The sequence below is a fragment of the Cebus imitator genome, unplaced genomic scaffold (genome assembly GCF_001604975.1).
Source record: "Cebus imitator isolate Cc_AM_T3 unplaced genomic scaffold, Cebus_imitator-1.0 Scaffold316, whole genome shotgun sequence".
NCBI lineage: Eukaryota > Metazoa > Chordata > Mammalia > Primates > Cebidae > Cebus > Cebus imitator.
Genome location: NW_016107631.1, coordinates 2,228,004 through 2,239,590, shown reverse-complemented (window position 1 = coordinate 2,239,590; position 11,587 = coordinate 2,228,004). Strand labels below are relative to the sequence as shown.

At 42.3% G+C, this 11,587-nt stretch overlaps 1 protein-coding gene across 6 annotated transcripts in view; it reads right to left on the bottom strand.

Moving 5' to 3' along the window:
* Nucleotides 1-11,587, bottom strand: part of ZNF841 (zinc finger protein 841) — a 71,386-nt gene that overhangs the window by 22,823 nt on the left and 36,976 nt on the right. For 3 of the 6 annotated variants that reach the window (XM_037729724.1, XM_017503888.2, XM_017503893.2), the window contains exon 1: nt 6,222-6,446. The exons of the other annotated variants lie outside the window; for them this stretch is intronic. The gene's annotated coding sequence lies outside the window, so the exon portion shown is untranslated. Of the gene's footprint in view, nt 1-6,221; nt 6,447-11,587 lie in introns of those variants that run through there. 6 annotated transcript variants of the gene reach the window in all.

The following is an 11,587-nucleotide window of genomic DNA, read 5'->3' as shown; positions in this document are numbered from 1 at the left end:
AAAAAAAAAATTAATTAATGAAATAAAACAAAATAATAAAACCACATTACAGAGAATATGATAAAAGTAAGCAAGGATTACATCATTGAAGACTCCATCATCGCTATAAAACAAAGTTGTTGGCAGGTGGGGGGCTAGGGGAGGGAAAGCATTAGGAGAAATACCTAATGTAAATGACAGGTTGATGGGTGCAGCAAACCACCATGGCACATGTATACCTATGTAACAAACCTGTACATTCTGCACATGTATCCCAGAACTTGAAGTACAAAAAAAGAAAAAAGCTGTTAAAGCCATCAAGCTCAAAACAATAAATTTCTGCTGGAGAAAACTGTGTCCAGATGTTTTGCAAGACTTCACAGGATTTACAACAAAAGCAATCAAGAAAATCATGAAAAAGATTGGGATATGACATGAAAAAGAGGTAGGGGTGAAGGGATTCAAGAGATGGGTCTTGGAGAAATTCAAGAGCTAACAGACACTATACTAGAGGAATTAATAGAAGACAACCTGATGAACATGAGTGCTTTAGCACCAGTACCAGAAGAGGAAGAAGACATAAAAAGCCAGAAAACAAACTGACATTGGACAATCTGGAAGAAGAGTTTTGATTATTCAGGATAATAATTTCAGTGCTCTTCTATGGTCTGGGCACTAAAACTAAGGCAAACAGTAAAAGAATTGGTGCCACATAGAAACATTTTTAGGGAAATGAAATAGCAAAAATGTCAGACACAAATTATGATGTATTTCCATAAAGTTACAATGAGTATGCCCCCAACTCCTCCCTCTCCTTCTCTCTTCTCTATCTCTTTCACATCTTCCACCTGAGACAGCAAGACCAGCCTCTCTTCCTCTTCCTACTCAGTCTACTCAATATGAAGATGATCACAATGAAGACACCTGATGATCCATTTCCATTTAGTGAACAGCAAAGATATTTTCTCTTCTTTATGATTTTCCTTCTTTCTTTTCTTTTCCTTTAAGACACAAGGTCCCACACTACCACTGAGGCTTACGTGCAGTGCAATTGCAACCGACCACAGCTTCGAAATCCTTGGCTCATGCAAAACAATGCTCTTGCCTCAGTCTCTTAAGGAGCTAGGATTATGGGTGTGCACTATCATGTCTGGCTTTTTTTTTTTTTTTATACAGACAGGGTCTCATTGTGTTGACCAGTCTGACCTCAAACTCCTGGCCTCCAAGTGATCCTCCCACTTTCGCCTCTCAAAATGCTGGGATTATGGGTGTTAGTTACCAGGCAATTATGGTCATAATTTTCTTAACATTTTCTTTCATATATCTTACTTTAACAATACAGTATATAATATACATAACATATAAAATTTGTGTTAATAGACTATTAACAGTAAGGCTCAGGTTAACAGTAGGCTATTAGCGGTTAAGTTTTGAAGGAGCAAAATCTAAAAGCTATACCTGGATTTTTGACTATGTGGCTCATCACCCCTAACACCCACATTGTTCAAGGGTCAACTCTACAGTGCAGGATAACATTTCCTAAATACAGTCTTCAGTCCTTATCAGGTGTGATTATGAGTGTCCCAATTAAACCCCTGCATGCAAATCTCAGTCTCAGTACCTCATGACCCAGAGAACCTGAGCTAGGAAACTATGGCATTCTGGCCAGGCACAGTGACTCATGCCTGTAAACCTAGTGCTTTGGGAGGCTAAGGTGGGAGGATTGCTTGAGGTCAGGAGTTTAAGACCAGCCTGGGCAACACAGTGAGACTCTGTCTCTATAAGGAAAAGAAATTAGCCAGGTATGGTGGTGCAGACCCGTAGTCTTAGCAACCTGGGAGCCTGAGGCAGGAAGGTTGCTTGAGCCCAGGAGCTCAAACCTGCAGTGAGGTTTGAGCTGCAAGCCATCACTCCAGCATGGGTAACAGTGTGTGGCTGGTTGAAAGCAAAAAACAAGAAAGAAGAAAGGAAAGAAAGGAAGAAGGAAGGGAGGGAGGGAGGAAGAAAGGAAAAGAAAAGAAAGAAAGAAGAAAAAGAAATAAAAATAGAAAGAAGGACAAAAAAATTGAAGAACATACAAAGAAATGGAAAGCTATCCCATGTTCATGAATTCTAAGAATATTTTAAAATTATTAAAATGTCCATACTACCAAAAGTGATCTATAAATTCAGCATAATCCCTATATCAAAACTCCAATGCTATTTTTCACAGATAAAAAGAAAAAAAACCCTTAAACTTTTAAACAACCACAAAAAACTCCAAAGAGCCAAAGCAGTATTGAGAAAGAACAAGGTAGAGGCATTATACTTTCTAATTTCAAACTATATTATAAAGGTACAGCATTCTAACAGTATAATACTGGCATAAAAACACACAGAGACCAATCAAACACAAGAGAGCTCAGAAATAAACATGCACATATATAACTAGCCTTTGACAAGGGCACAAAGAATATACAATGAAGAAAGGACAGGCTCACCAATAAATTCTGTCAGGAAAACTGCATAGTCACATTCAAAAGAATATGAAACTGGACCCTTATCTCATACTATATGCAAAGATAAACTCAAAATGGATCAAAGACTTAAATATATAATCTTAAATATATGATCTAAAACTATAAAACTCTAGGAAATAGGAAAAAAAAGCTCCATTACATTGATCTTGGCAATGATTTTTTTTTTTTGGATATGACACCAAAAGCCCAGGCAACAAATGGTGGGACTACATAACACTAAAAAATGGGACTATGTCCAACTAAGAAGTGTGGTCAGTCGTGGCGGCTCATGCCTGTAATCCCAGCACTTTGGGAGGCCAAGGCAGGCAGAGCACTTGAGGTCAGGAGTTTGAGACCTGACTGGCCAACACGGTGAGACCCCCAACTCTACTAAAAATTAAAATGAGCTGGGAGTGGTGGTTCACACCTGTAATCCCAGCTGCTGGGGGGTTGAGGCAGGAGAATCACTTGAATTCGGAAGGCACAGGTTGCAGCGAGCTGAAATTGTGCCACTGCACTCTAGCCTGGGTGACAGAGTGAGACTCCGTCTGGGGAGGTGAGTGGGTGGGGGATGGGGGGTGGGGAGATGGGGGTGGTGGCAAAGTTCCTGCACAGCAAAGGAAACAATGAATTAAATGAAAAAGCAGTTTATAAGATAGAAATATGTATCTGCAAACCATCTATTTCATAAGTGGTTAATACCCAAAATATACAAAAACTCCTACAAATCTATAGCAAAACACCCCAAATAATCTCAATAAAAATGGACAAAGGACCTGAACATTTTTCAAATAAGACATACAAATGACCAACGGGTATATAATAAGGTGCTCAAGATCACTAATCATCAGAGGAATGCTAATCAAACCCACCATAAACTATCACCTCATATCTCTTAGGAAGGCTATTATGAAACAGGCAAGAGCTAACAAGTGTTAGCAATGATACAGAGAAAAATGAGCCCGTGTACACTGTTGCTGTGAGTGCAAATCAGTACAGCCATTATGAATAACAGTATGAATATTCTTCAAAATATTAAAAATAGAAAACAATGCAATCCAAGAATCCCGTTTCTGGGTATATATCCAAAGGAAACAAAGGAAACTAGTATCTTGAAGAGACAATCTAGGCCAGGCATAGTAGTTCACGCCTGTAATCCCAGCACTTTGAGAAACTGAGGCAAGAAGATCGCTTGAGACCAGGAGTAAGAGACCATGCTGGACAACATAGCAGAGACCATGTATCTACTGAAAAAACAAAAACAAAAAAACCTTACAAAACAAGTCCCCATGATCAATACAGTATTATTGATAACACCCAAGATATGGAAACAACCCAAGTGCCCATCCATGAATAAATATATATGTGTGTATATATATATTTATGTATGTGCATAGATATAGTTATACAGAGTGTATGTGTGTACATATATATAAAGAAATATTATTCAACCATAAAGAAAAGAAAATCCTGCTATTTGCAACAACATGGATGAAACTGGAAGACATTGTGCTATCTGAAATAAGACAGACACAAAAAGACAATTACCGTGTGATCTCACAAGTAGAATCTAAAAAAGTCCAATTCATAGTAACAGGGCAGAACGGTTGTTGCTACTGGCTGCTGGGTGGGGAAAATGGAGAAATGTTGGTTAAAGGGCACAAATTCTCTGTTATAAAACGAAGTTCTGAGGAATCTAACATACACCATGGTGACTATACTATATTGGACACCTTAACGGTTTGGAAAGTTTTTGAAAAATCTCATAAATTATGAAGTAAAAGTTTAAAAAATGATGGCAGTTAATATTCAGAAATGAATGACATCAGCTGATTACAGGATGCCACCAAATCTTATTTCTGGAATTAGCAACTATAGAAAAGAAGTAATTGAATAAAATTTATCTCAAGCTTCCAAGATAACAATGAATTAACTGTAAAGCAACTACAAAGAAAAAAGTAAATTCATTACAAAAAAAAAAAAAANAAAAAAAAAAAAAAAAAAACCACCAAGACTTCTAACGCTCCTTCGGAGACATACCGTGTAGGCCTGGTGTGGTGGCTCACACCTGTTATCCCAGCACACTGAGAGGCTGAGGTGGAAAGACTGCTTGAGGCAAGGAAGTAAATGCTGCAGTAAGCCAAGATTATGCCACTGCTCTTCAGCCTAGGCGACAGAGAGAGACCCTATCCCAAAAACACAAAACAAAACAAAAACACCAAAGACATATTTGTAGTGACAGTCATTTCTGCCCCACTTCTCTCCTCCTTTATCCTCTACTCCATCCTTGGAAAGAAGAGAGTAACCAAAAATAACTGGATCAAGTCACTACCCTCTGGCTAAACAGGCATTCCAAATATCTTTTGACGCAAATAAACACAAAATGCACAAGCCTTATAGAAAAACCTTTGGTAATTTTCATCCTTATGAGTACAATTTAAAGAAACATATTTTAAATTAGAGTACAAAGCCTCAAATCAATATATTACAACCACCATCCATATCCAGTCAACTCACCGCTCATCTGGATGGCGTCCTCTCCCACTTTCTTCACTACGTGTTTCTCTCTCTCATTCTGCAAGTGTTTTTTTTTTCTTCTTTTCTGTCTTTCACCCCTTTTTTATTCCCTCTTTTATGTCTGTTCTGCCCAATGCTTCCCAACTTATGTCACCTCCTGTTGCTCTTTCTCCCCAATCTTTCCAATTGTCCCCAATCTCCACATATTTCTGCCTCTTTTCCTCCAACTGGGCTCCCTCTCTCTGCTCTCCGGTGAAATTCCCTTTTTCCTGTTACATCTCCTTTGTTCCCACTCTCTAGCACTCCGCACTTCCTAGGCTTCCTCCCTGCTGTGGTTCTCTCTCTGCTTGTCACCCACACTGCCCTCTCTTCCGGTCCCAGCACCACATTGCTCTGCCAGCCGCGGCTCCAACTCCTTTATCTACTCTCCGTCTGTCTGCAGTGCCTCCTCCTTTGCCGCCCCTCTCTATTTTGCTGCCCTTCATCTCCTTCAAGGTTCCCCTTTTTTTTTTCTAAATTTCCCTACTTGCTTTCTCCCCCTGCTACTTTCTCCATCTGTTCTCTTTCACTCTTGCTCTTTGCAGGTCCCTAAATTATCACCCATTCTGCCGTGTATTTATGGGTCTCCCTCATTCTTTTCTCCTCGGTTTTTCCTTTTGCTCCGTCGCGCCCCCTCTTTACCTCTCCTGATCCCTCTCACCCACGCATTCAGAAGGAAAGGGAAGGAAGAAGGTGTCCACCTGGCAGAAGAGCACACTTTCCAGTAGAGTAAAATTTGGGAAAGAAGAACACTGGATGTGACGAGACACTCTCAGGTCACCTCCCCCAACGCGGGGCCAGGGAAAGCAGTGGCTGTGAAGGGGAAGCCTGGGGAGCAGGAGGACCCGGCGTGAGGAGGACACAAGGTGGTGGGGGACGGAGTCTCACAACAGGGAGGGTCTGCAGAATCCCGGGACCTGGGAGGAGAAGCGGCTACTTCAGGAGCCGGGCGGCGGGCGCTCTCCTGCGGGAGACGACAGCGGAGACGCTCGGGGGTGGCGACGGGCGGGAATCCCCCCTGCGAGTGAGGACTCGACTTGGCCCGGGGCCCAAGCAGAGGTCAACAAGGGTTTTAAGCAGAAACACGACCTGAATGGGGTTGTCCACATGATCCTAACGCAGAAAGGCGGGGAGCAAGGAACAGCCTGAGAGATTTTAAACCGAAAGGGAGGCAATAATCGGACTTACTTGGGACGAAGGGGCCGTTGCGGTATTTTAAGGTCCGTAGCGATCCCGAGGTCAGGGGTATGGAGAATGGACTGCGAAGCGCATGTTTAATCCAGGTAGATGGAACAAAGTAAACGTTTAATCCAGGTACACGGAGCAAACCATACGTTTAATCCAGGTAGACGAAAACACAGGCACAGCGACGTGGCCTCCTCCCAGCCCGATCTGCTTCCGGGTGTGCCGGAAACTGGGAGAGGAAAGAAAAGGCTGTGCGGCCTGGGGGCGGGGCCTGGGCGGGGCACGACTGGGAAGGGGCGGGGCGGAAAGACCGGCCTGACTTGGGGAGGGGCCCTGAGACGGTGGCGGGAGGAGTGGGACGGTAGGGGGCGTAACTAGGTGGGTCTTGGCCGGGCCGAAAAGTGGGGAATAAAGCTGAGCCTCCAGGGGTGGGCGGGGCCGAGGCGGGGCCTTTCTTCACTCTGCCTGTCACCCAGCAGGATTTTGTTTTCTAGATTTGGGAATATTTGTGACTATTCCTTGTCCTGTGAAGCACCGTTGCTTCTCGCCCATTTTAAGTTAATGTTTCAGAATTTAAGGTTGAAGCTTAAAATTATGATCTCACTTATATTGAAAACTAAGATGATTTCTTCTTAAGGTGAACTGATTTAAGTCAAAACCGATTTTTGCGAGCCTGGTGGACTCCACCCAGTCTTACCAGAGAAGCTGAAGCTACTCGGTAGTCAGGGAACTAGGATCTCGGTGGGGATTGGATGTGGGGCGGTGACTGGATCCAGGGACCCAGAAGACATTCTGTGCTAGACACAGACAAATACTTCATGCACGTACTTACATGAGCAAAGTACAAACGTCACATTCTGAGGGTCTATATTATGCCTGTCCCACCATTGTATTTTGGAAGCAGATAACTTCTCTGGCTTCACAGATTCAAAGCCGGGCAGAAATTTTACCTCAGGATGAACCACACCTTGAGTCTCACCCATACGTGATTCAGATTATAGTTAGGTGCTTTTTGGGCTTAGAGTTCATACTGATACGGATTAAGACTTTTCAGATGGGCCAGGCAAAGTAGCTTAGACCTGTAACCCCAGCACTTTAGGAGGCCAAGTAGGGCAGATTGCTTGAGCTCAGGAGTTCAAGACCAGCCTGGGCACATAACAAGACCCTTGTCTCTATAGAAGATATAAAAATTAGCCAGGCTTAGTGGCACACTCCTGTAGTCCCAGCTACATGGGTGACTGAAATGGCAGGATCACTTAAGGGCAGGGATTTGAGACCAGCCTGGGCAACAGAGCCAGACCCTGTCACTACAAAAAATTAAATTAGCCAGGCATGGTGGTCCCATCTATTGGGAGGCTGAGGCAGAAGGATCACTTGAGCCCAGGAGGTCAAGATCGCAATGTCATGATTACATCACAGCACTCCAGCCTGGGTGACAGAGAGAGACCCTGTCTCAAGAAATAAATAAAGATTTTTATTCAGATGGAAATGAAGGAATCTTGCATGTAAGAAGGACATAAAGTTGGCTGGGCACTTTATGTCCTATGTGGCTCATGCCTGTAATCCCAGCACTTTGGGAGGCTGAAGTGGGCAGATCATCTGAGGTCAGGAGTTCGAGACCAGCCATGACCAACATGATGAAACCCTGTCTCTACTAAAAATACAAAATTAGTCAGACATGGTGGCACGTGCCTGTAATCCCAGCTGCTGGGGAGGCTGAGGCAGGAGAATCGCTTGAACCCAGGAGGCAGAGGTTGCAGTGAGCCAAGAGCCAATGCACTACAGCCTGGGCGACAGAGTGAAACTCTGGCTTAAAAAAAAAAAAGGACATAAATTTTGGGTGTCCAGAACACAGAGTGTTATGAGCAGAGTCATGTCTCCAAAAAAACCATATCTTGAAGTCCTAACACCCAATACCTCAGAATATAACTGTATTTGGATATAGGCCATTTAAAGGAGTGATTAAGTTAAAATAATCTTGTAGTGGGCTCCAATCCAATGTGACTGATTTGTAAGAAGAGGAGATTCGGCTGGGCAAAGTGGCTCGCCCCTGTAAATCCCCACAATTTGGGAGGCCAAGGTGAGCAGATCTCTTGAATCTGGGAGTTCCAGCCCAGCCTAGGCAATATGGTGAGCCCCATCTCTACAAAAAATATGAAAATTATCTGGGCATGGTGACTCGACCATAAAAGTGCATTTTTCTCAACCTCCTATGCAATCCCTAGACTCCTAGTTTTACCACATATAAACCAGGATCCTATTTCCCAGCATGTAAACTTTGTGAGACAATAACCAGTGTAGCATAGGACCTTCTTTCTCTTCTTCAAACCTACTAAAACAGCCAGGTTGCCTGAATGAAAAACCAAAGGTTCTTGGTCTCAAGGCCAAGGAAATCAAGGACACAAAGGCACACCCAAAGTGAGACTGGAGCAGTTTAACAGGCTAAAGAAAAAAACAGCTCTGTCATAGAAAGGGGTCCTGAACGGATTGCCAAGCTGTAGTAAAATGTAAGGGTTTTTATAAACATTCTTGGCCAGGTGTGGTGGCTCATGCCTGTAATCTCAACACTTTGGGAGGCTGAGGCGGGCAGGTTACCTGAGGTCAGGAATTCGAGATTAGACTGACCAACATGCAGAAATCCCGTCTCTACTAAAAATACAAAGTTATTTCAATTCATTCACTTCAGAGGACAGTTACAATAGGAAAAAAAAAAAAAAAAAAATTAGCCGGGCATGGTGACACATGCCTGTAATCCCAGCTATTTGGGAAGCCTGTAGTCCCAGCTACTCTCAATCAGGAGAATGGCTTGAACTCAGGAGGCAGAGGCTGCAGTGAGCCAAGATCTTGCCATTTGCATTCCAGCCTGGGTAACAAGAGTGAAACTCTGTCTCAAAACAAACAAACAAACAAACAAAACTGGAAGTGAGTAAGGAGCCCATGGCTAGCTAGATTCAGATCAAACCAGTACGGGGCAGTCCCTTGAAGATGGTATGCCCATTAGGGAGAAAAATTGTTCTTAATATAACCCTGTATGATTATTAGCTCATTAAAGCTCATGCATATGGACTGCAGTATTATATACATACTTAAAATTATAAGACGGGGGTGATGCACAAGTGCATAGGGGCCAAAGTAACTATGCATCCAACCTATCAATCAAAAGGCAGATGCTGGATAGTGATTAGGCAGCTTGAAAAGAGAAAAATGTACAAAAAGATCCAAAATACACAAAACAGACTCATCTCATTTCTCAAAGATCAGCCCACTCTCCCCTCTCTTAGAGTGTTTAAGTGCTTAATAAACATTTTCTGCTTCGTTATTTGTGTGTGTCATGTCCAATTCTTTGTTTGTGGCACCAAGAACCTAAGATTTCATATCTGCTACTAACATTATAAGGTATCAAAATTTGGCATAAAAGTGGCAAAAGTAAAAAGCCAGCCCAAAACAGAATGATCTTTGCTTCAGTAATTTTTCATAAATTATATATTAACATTGGTTTAATTAAAATAGTTGAATCTTGCATTAGTTACTAAAATAAGGATGTATTTAATCTCAAGCTTCTTACATAGGTAAACCCCTGATGTTCATAGGCTATCAAATGGTTGACAGAAAATAACTAATTTTCCAATGGGGTCACCTTGTCCACTGCCTAGACAGAGCCAAATTATCAAGACAGGGAAACTGCAATAGAGAATGGGTAATTTACACAGAGCTGACTGTGCAGAAGACAAGAGTTTTATATTTTATTTTATTTTGAGATTAAAAATTATGCCTGCCTAATTTTTTTTTTTTTTGTATTTTTATAGAGAAGGGTTTTCCACATGTTGGCCAGGATGGTCTCGATCTCTTGACCTTGTGGTCCACCCACCTTGGCCTCCCAAAGTGCTGAGATTATAGGCATGAGCCACCACACCCGGCCAAGAGTTTTATTATTATTCAAATAAGTCTCCCTGGAAATTTAGGAATCAGAGTTTTTTGTTTCGTTTTGTTTTTGAGATGGAGTCTTGCTCTGTCACCAGGCTGGAGTGCTGTGGCGTGATCTCGGCTCACTGCAACCTCCACCTCCCAGGTTCAAGTGATTCTCCTGCCTCAGCCTCCCAAGTAGCTGGGATTACAACAGGCACGTGACAACATGCCTGACTAATTTTTGTATTTTTAGTAGAGATGGGGTTTCACTATGTGGGTCAGGCTTGTCTCAAACTCCTGACCTGATGAACTGCCTACCTCAGCCTCCCAAAGTGCTGGGATTACACGCATGAGCCACCGTGCCTGGCCTAGGGCTCAGAGTTTTTAAGGATAATTTGGTGGGTAGTGGGCCAGCGGGTCAGTAGTTGTGATTGGTAGGTTCAGAGATGAAATCATAGGAAGTTGAACCTCTTCTCTTATGCTGAGTAAGTTCCTGGGTGGGGGATATGAGACCAGATTAGCCAGTTCATTGATCTGTGTGGTGCCTGCTGATCCATCGACTGCAGGGTCTGCAAAATATCTCAAGCATGTATCTTACATTTCATAATAGTGATGTTATTCCCAGAGCAATTTGGGGAGATTGAGAATCTTGCAGCCTCCTGCTGCATGACTCTTAAACCATAATTTCTAATATTGTGGTTAATTTATTGGTCCTACACAGGGAGTCTATTCCCCAGTAGGCAAGAGGGTTTGTTTTAGGAATGGCTTGTTATCATCTTAGTTTCAGAGATAATATACTCTTTCCTCCCACATATAGTTCTGGCCTACATTCAGGAATTATCAAAGACAGCTTGGAGGTTAGAAGCAAGATGAAGTCAGTAAGGTCAACTCTCTTTCACTGTCTCAGTTATAATGTTGCAATGGTGGTTTCATAATTTAAATAACTATTGCAGTTTGCATAAATAATCTAGGTAAACTATTAAAATAATTAGGTAAATACAATGGTATAAATACTTGTAAACAAACATAATTTAAAATCTAAAGTTATATTAAGTAACGTATTTATTAGTTGGGTATTTTCCAATAAAAATATTATAGAAAAACATTTTTTCTTAAAAAAAAAGTGTGTCCATGTTAAAAGGTGAATAATTTTTGTCTAATTCAAAGCTTATCTAAGGCTGGGTGCAAGTGGCCCACATCGGTAATCCCAGCACTTTGGGAGACCAAGGCAGGTGGATCACCTGAGGTCAGGAGTTTGAGACAAGTCTGACCAATATGGTGAAACTGCATCTCTACAAAAATAAAAAAAGCAGCTGGGTGTGGTGGTGCATGCCTATAATCCCAGCTACTTGGGAGGCTGAAGCAAAAGAATTCCTTGAACCCGGGAGGCGGAAGCTGCAGTGAGCCAAGATCATGCCACTGCACTCCAGCCTGGGCAAGAGAGTGAGACTCCATCTCAGGAA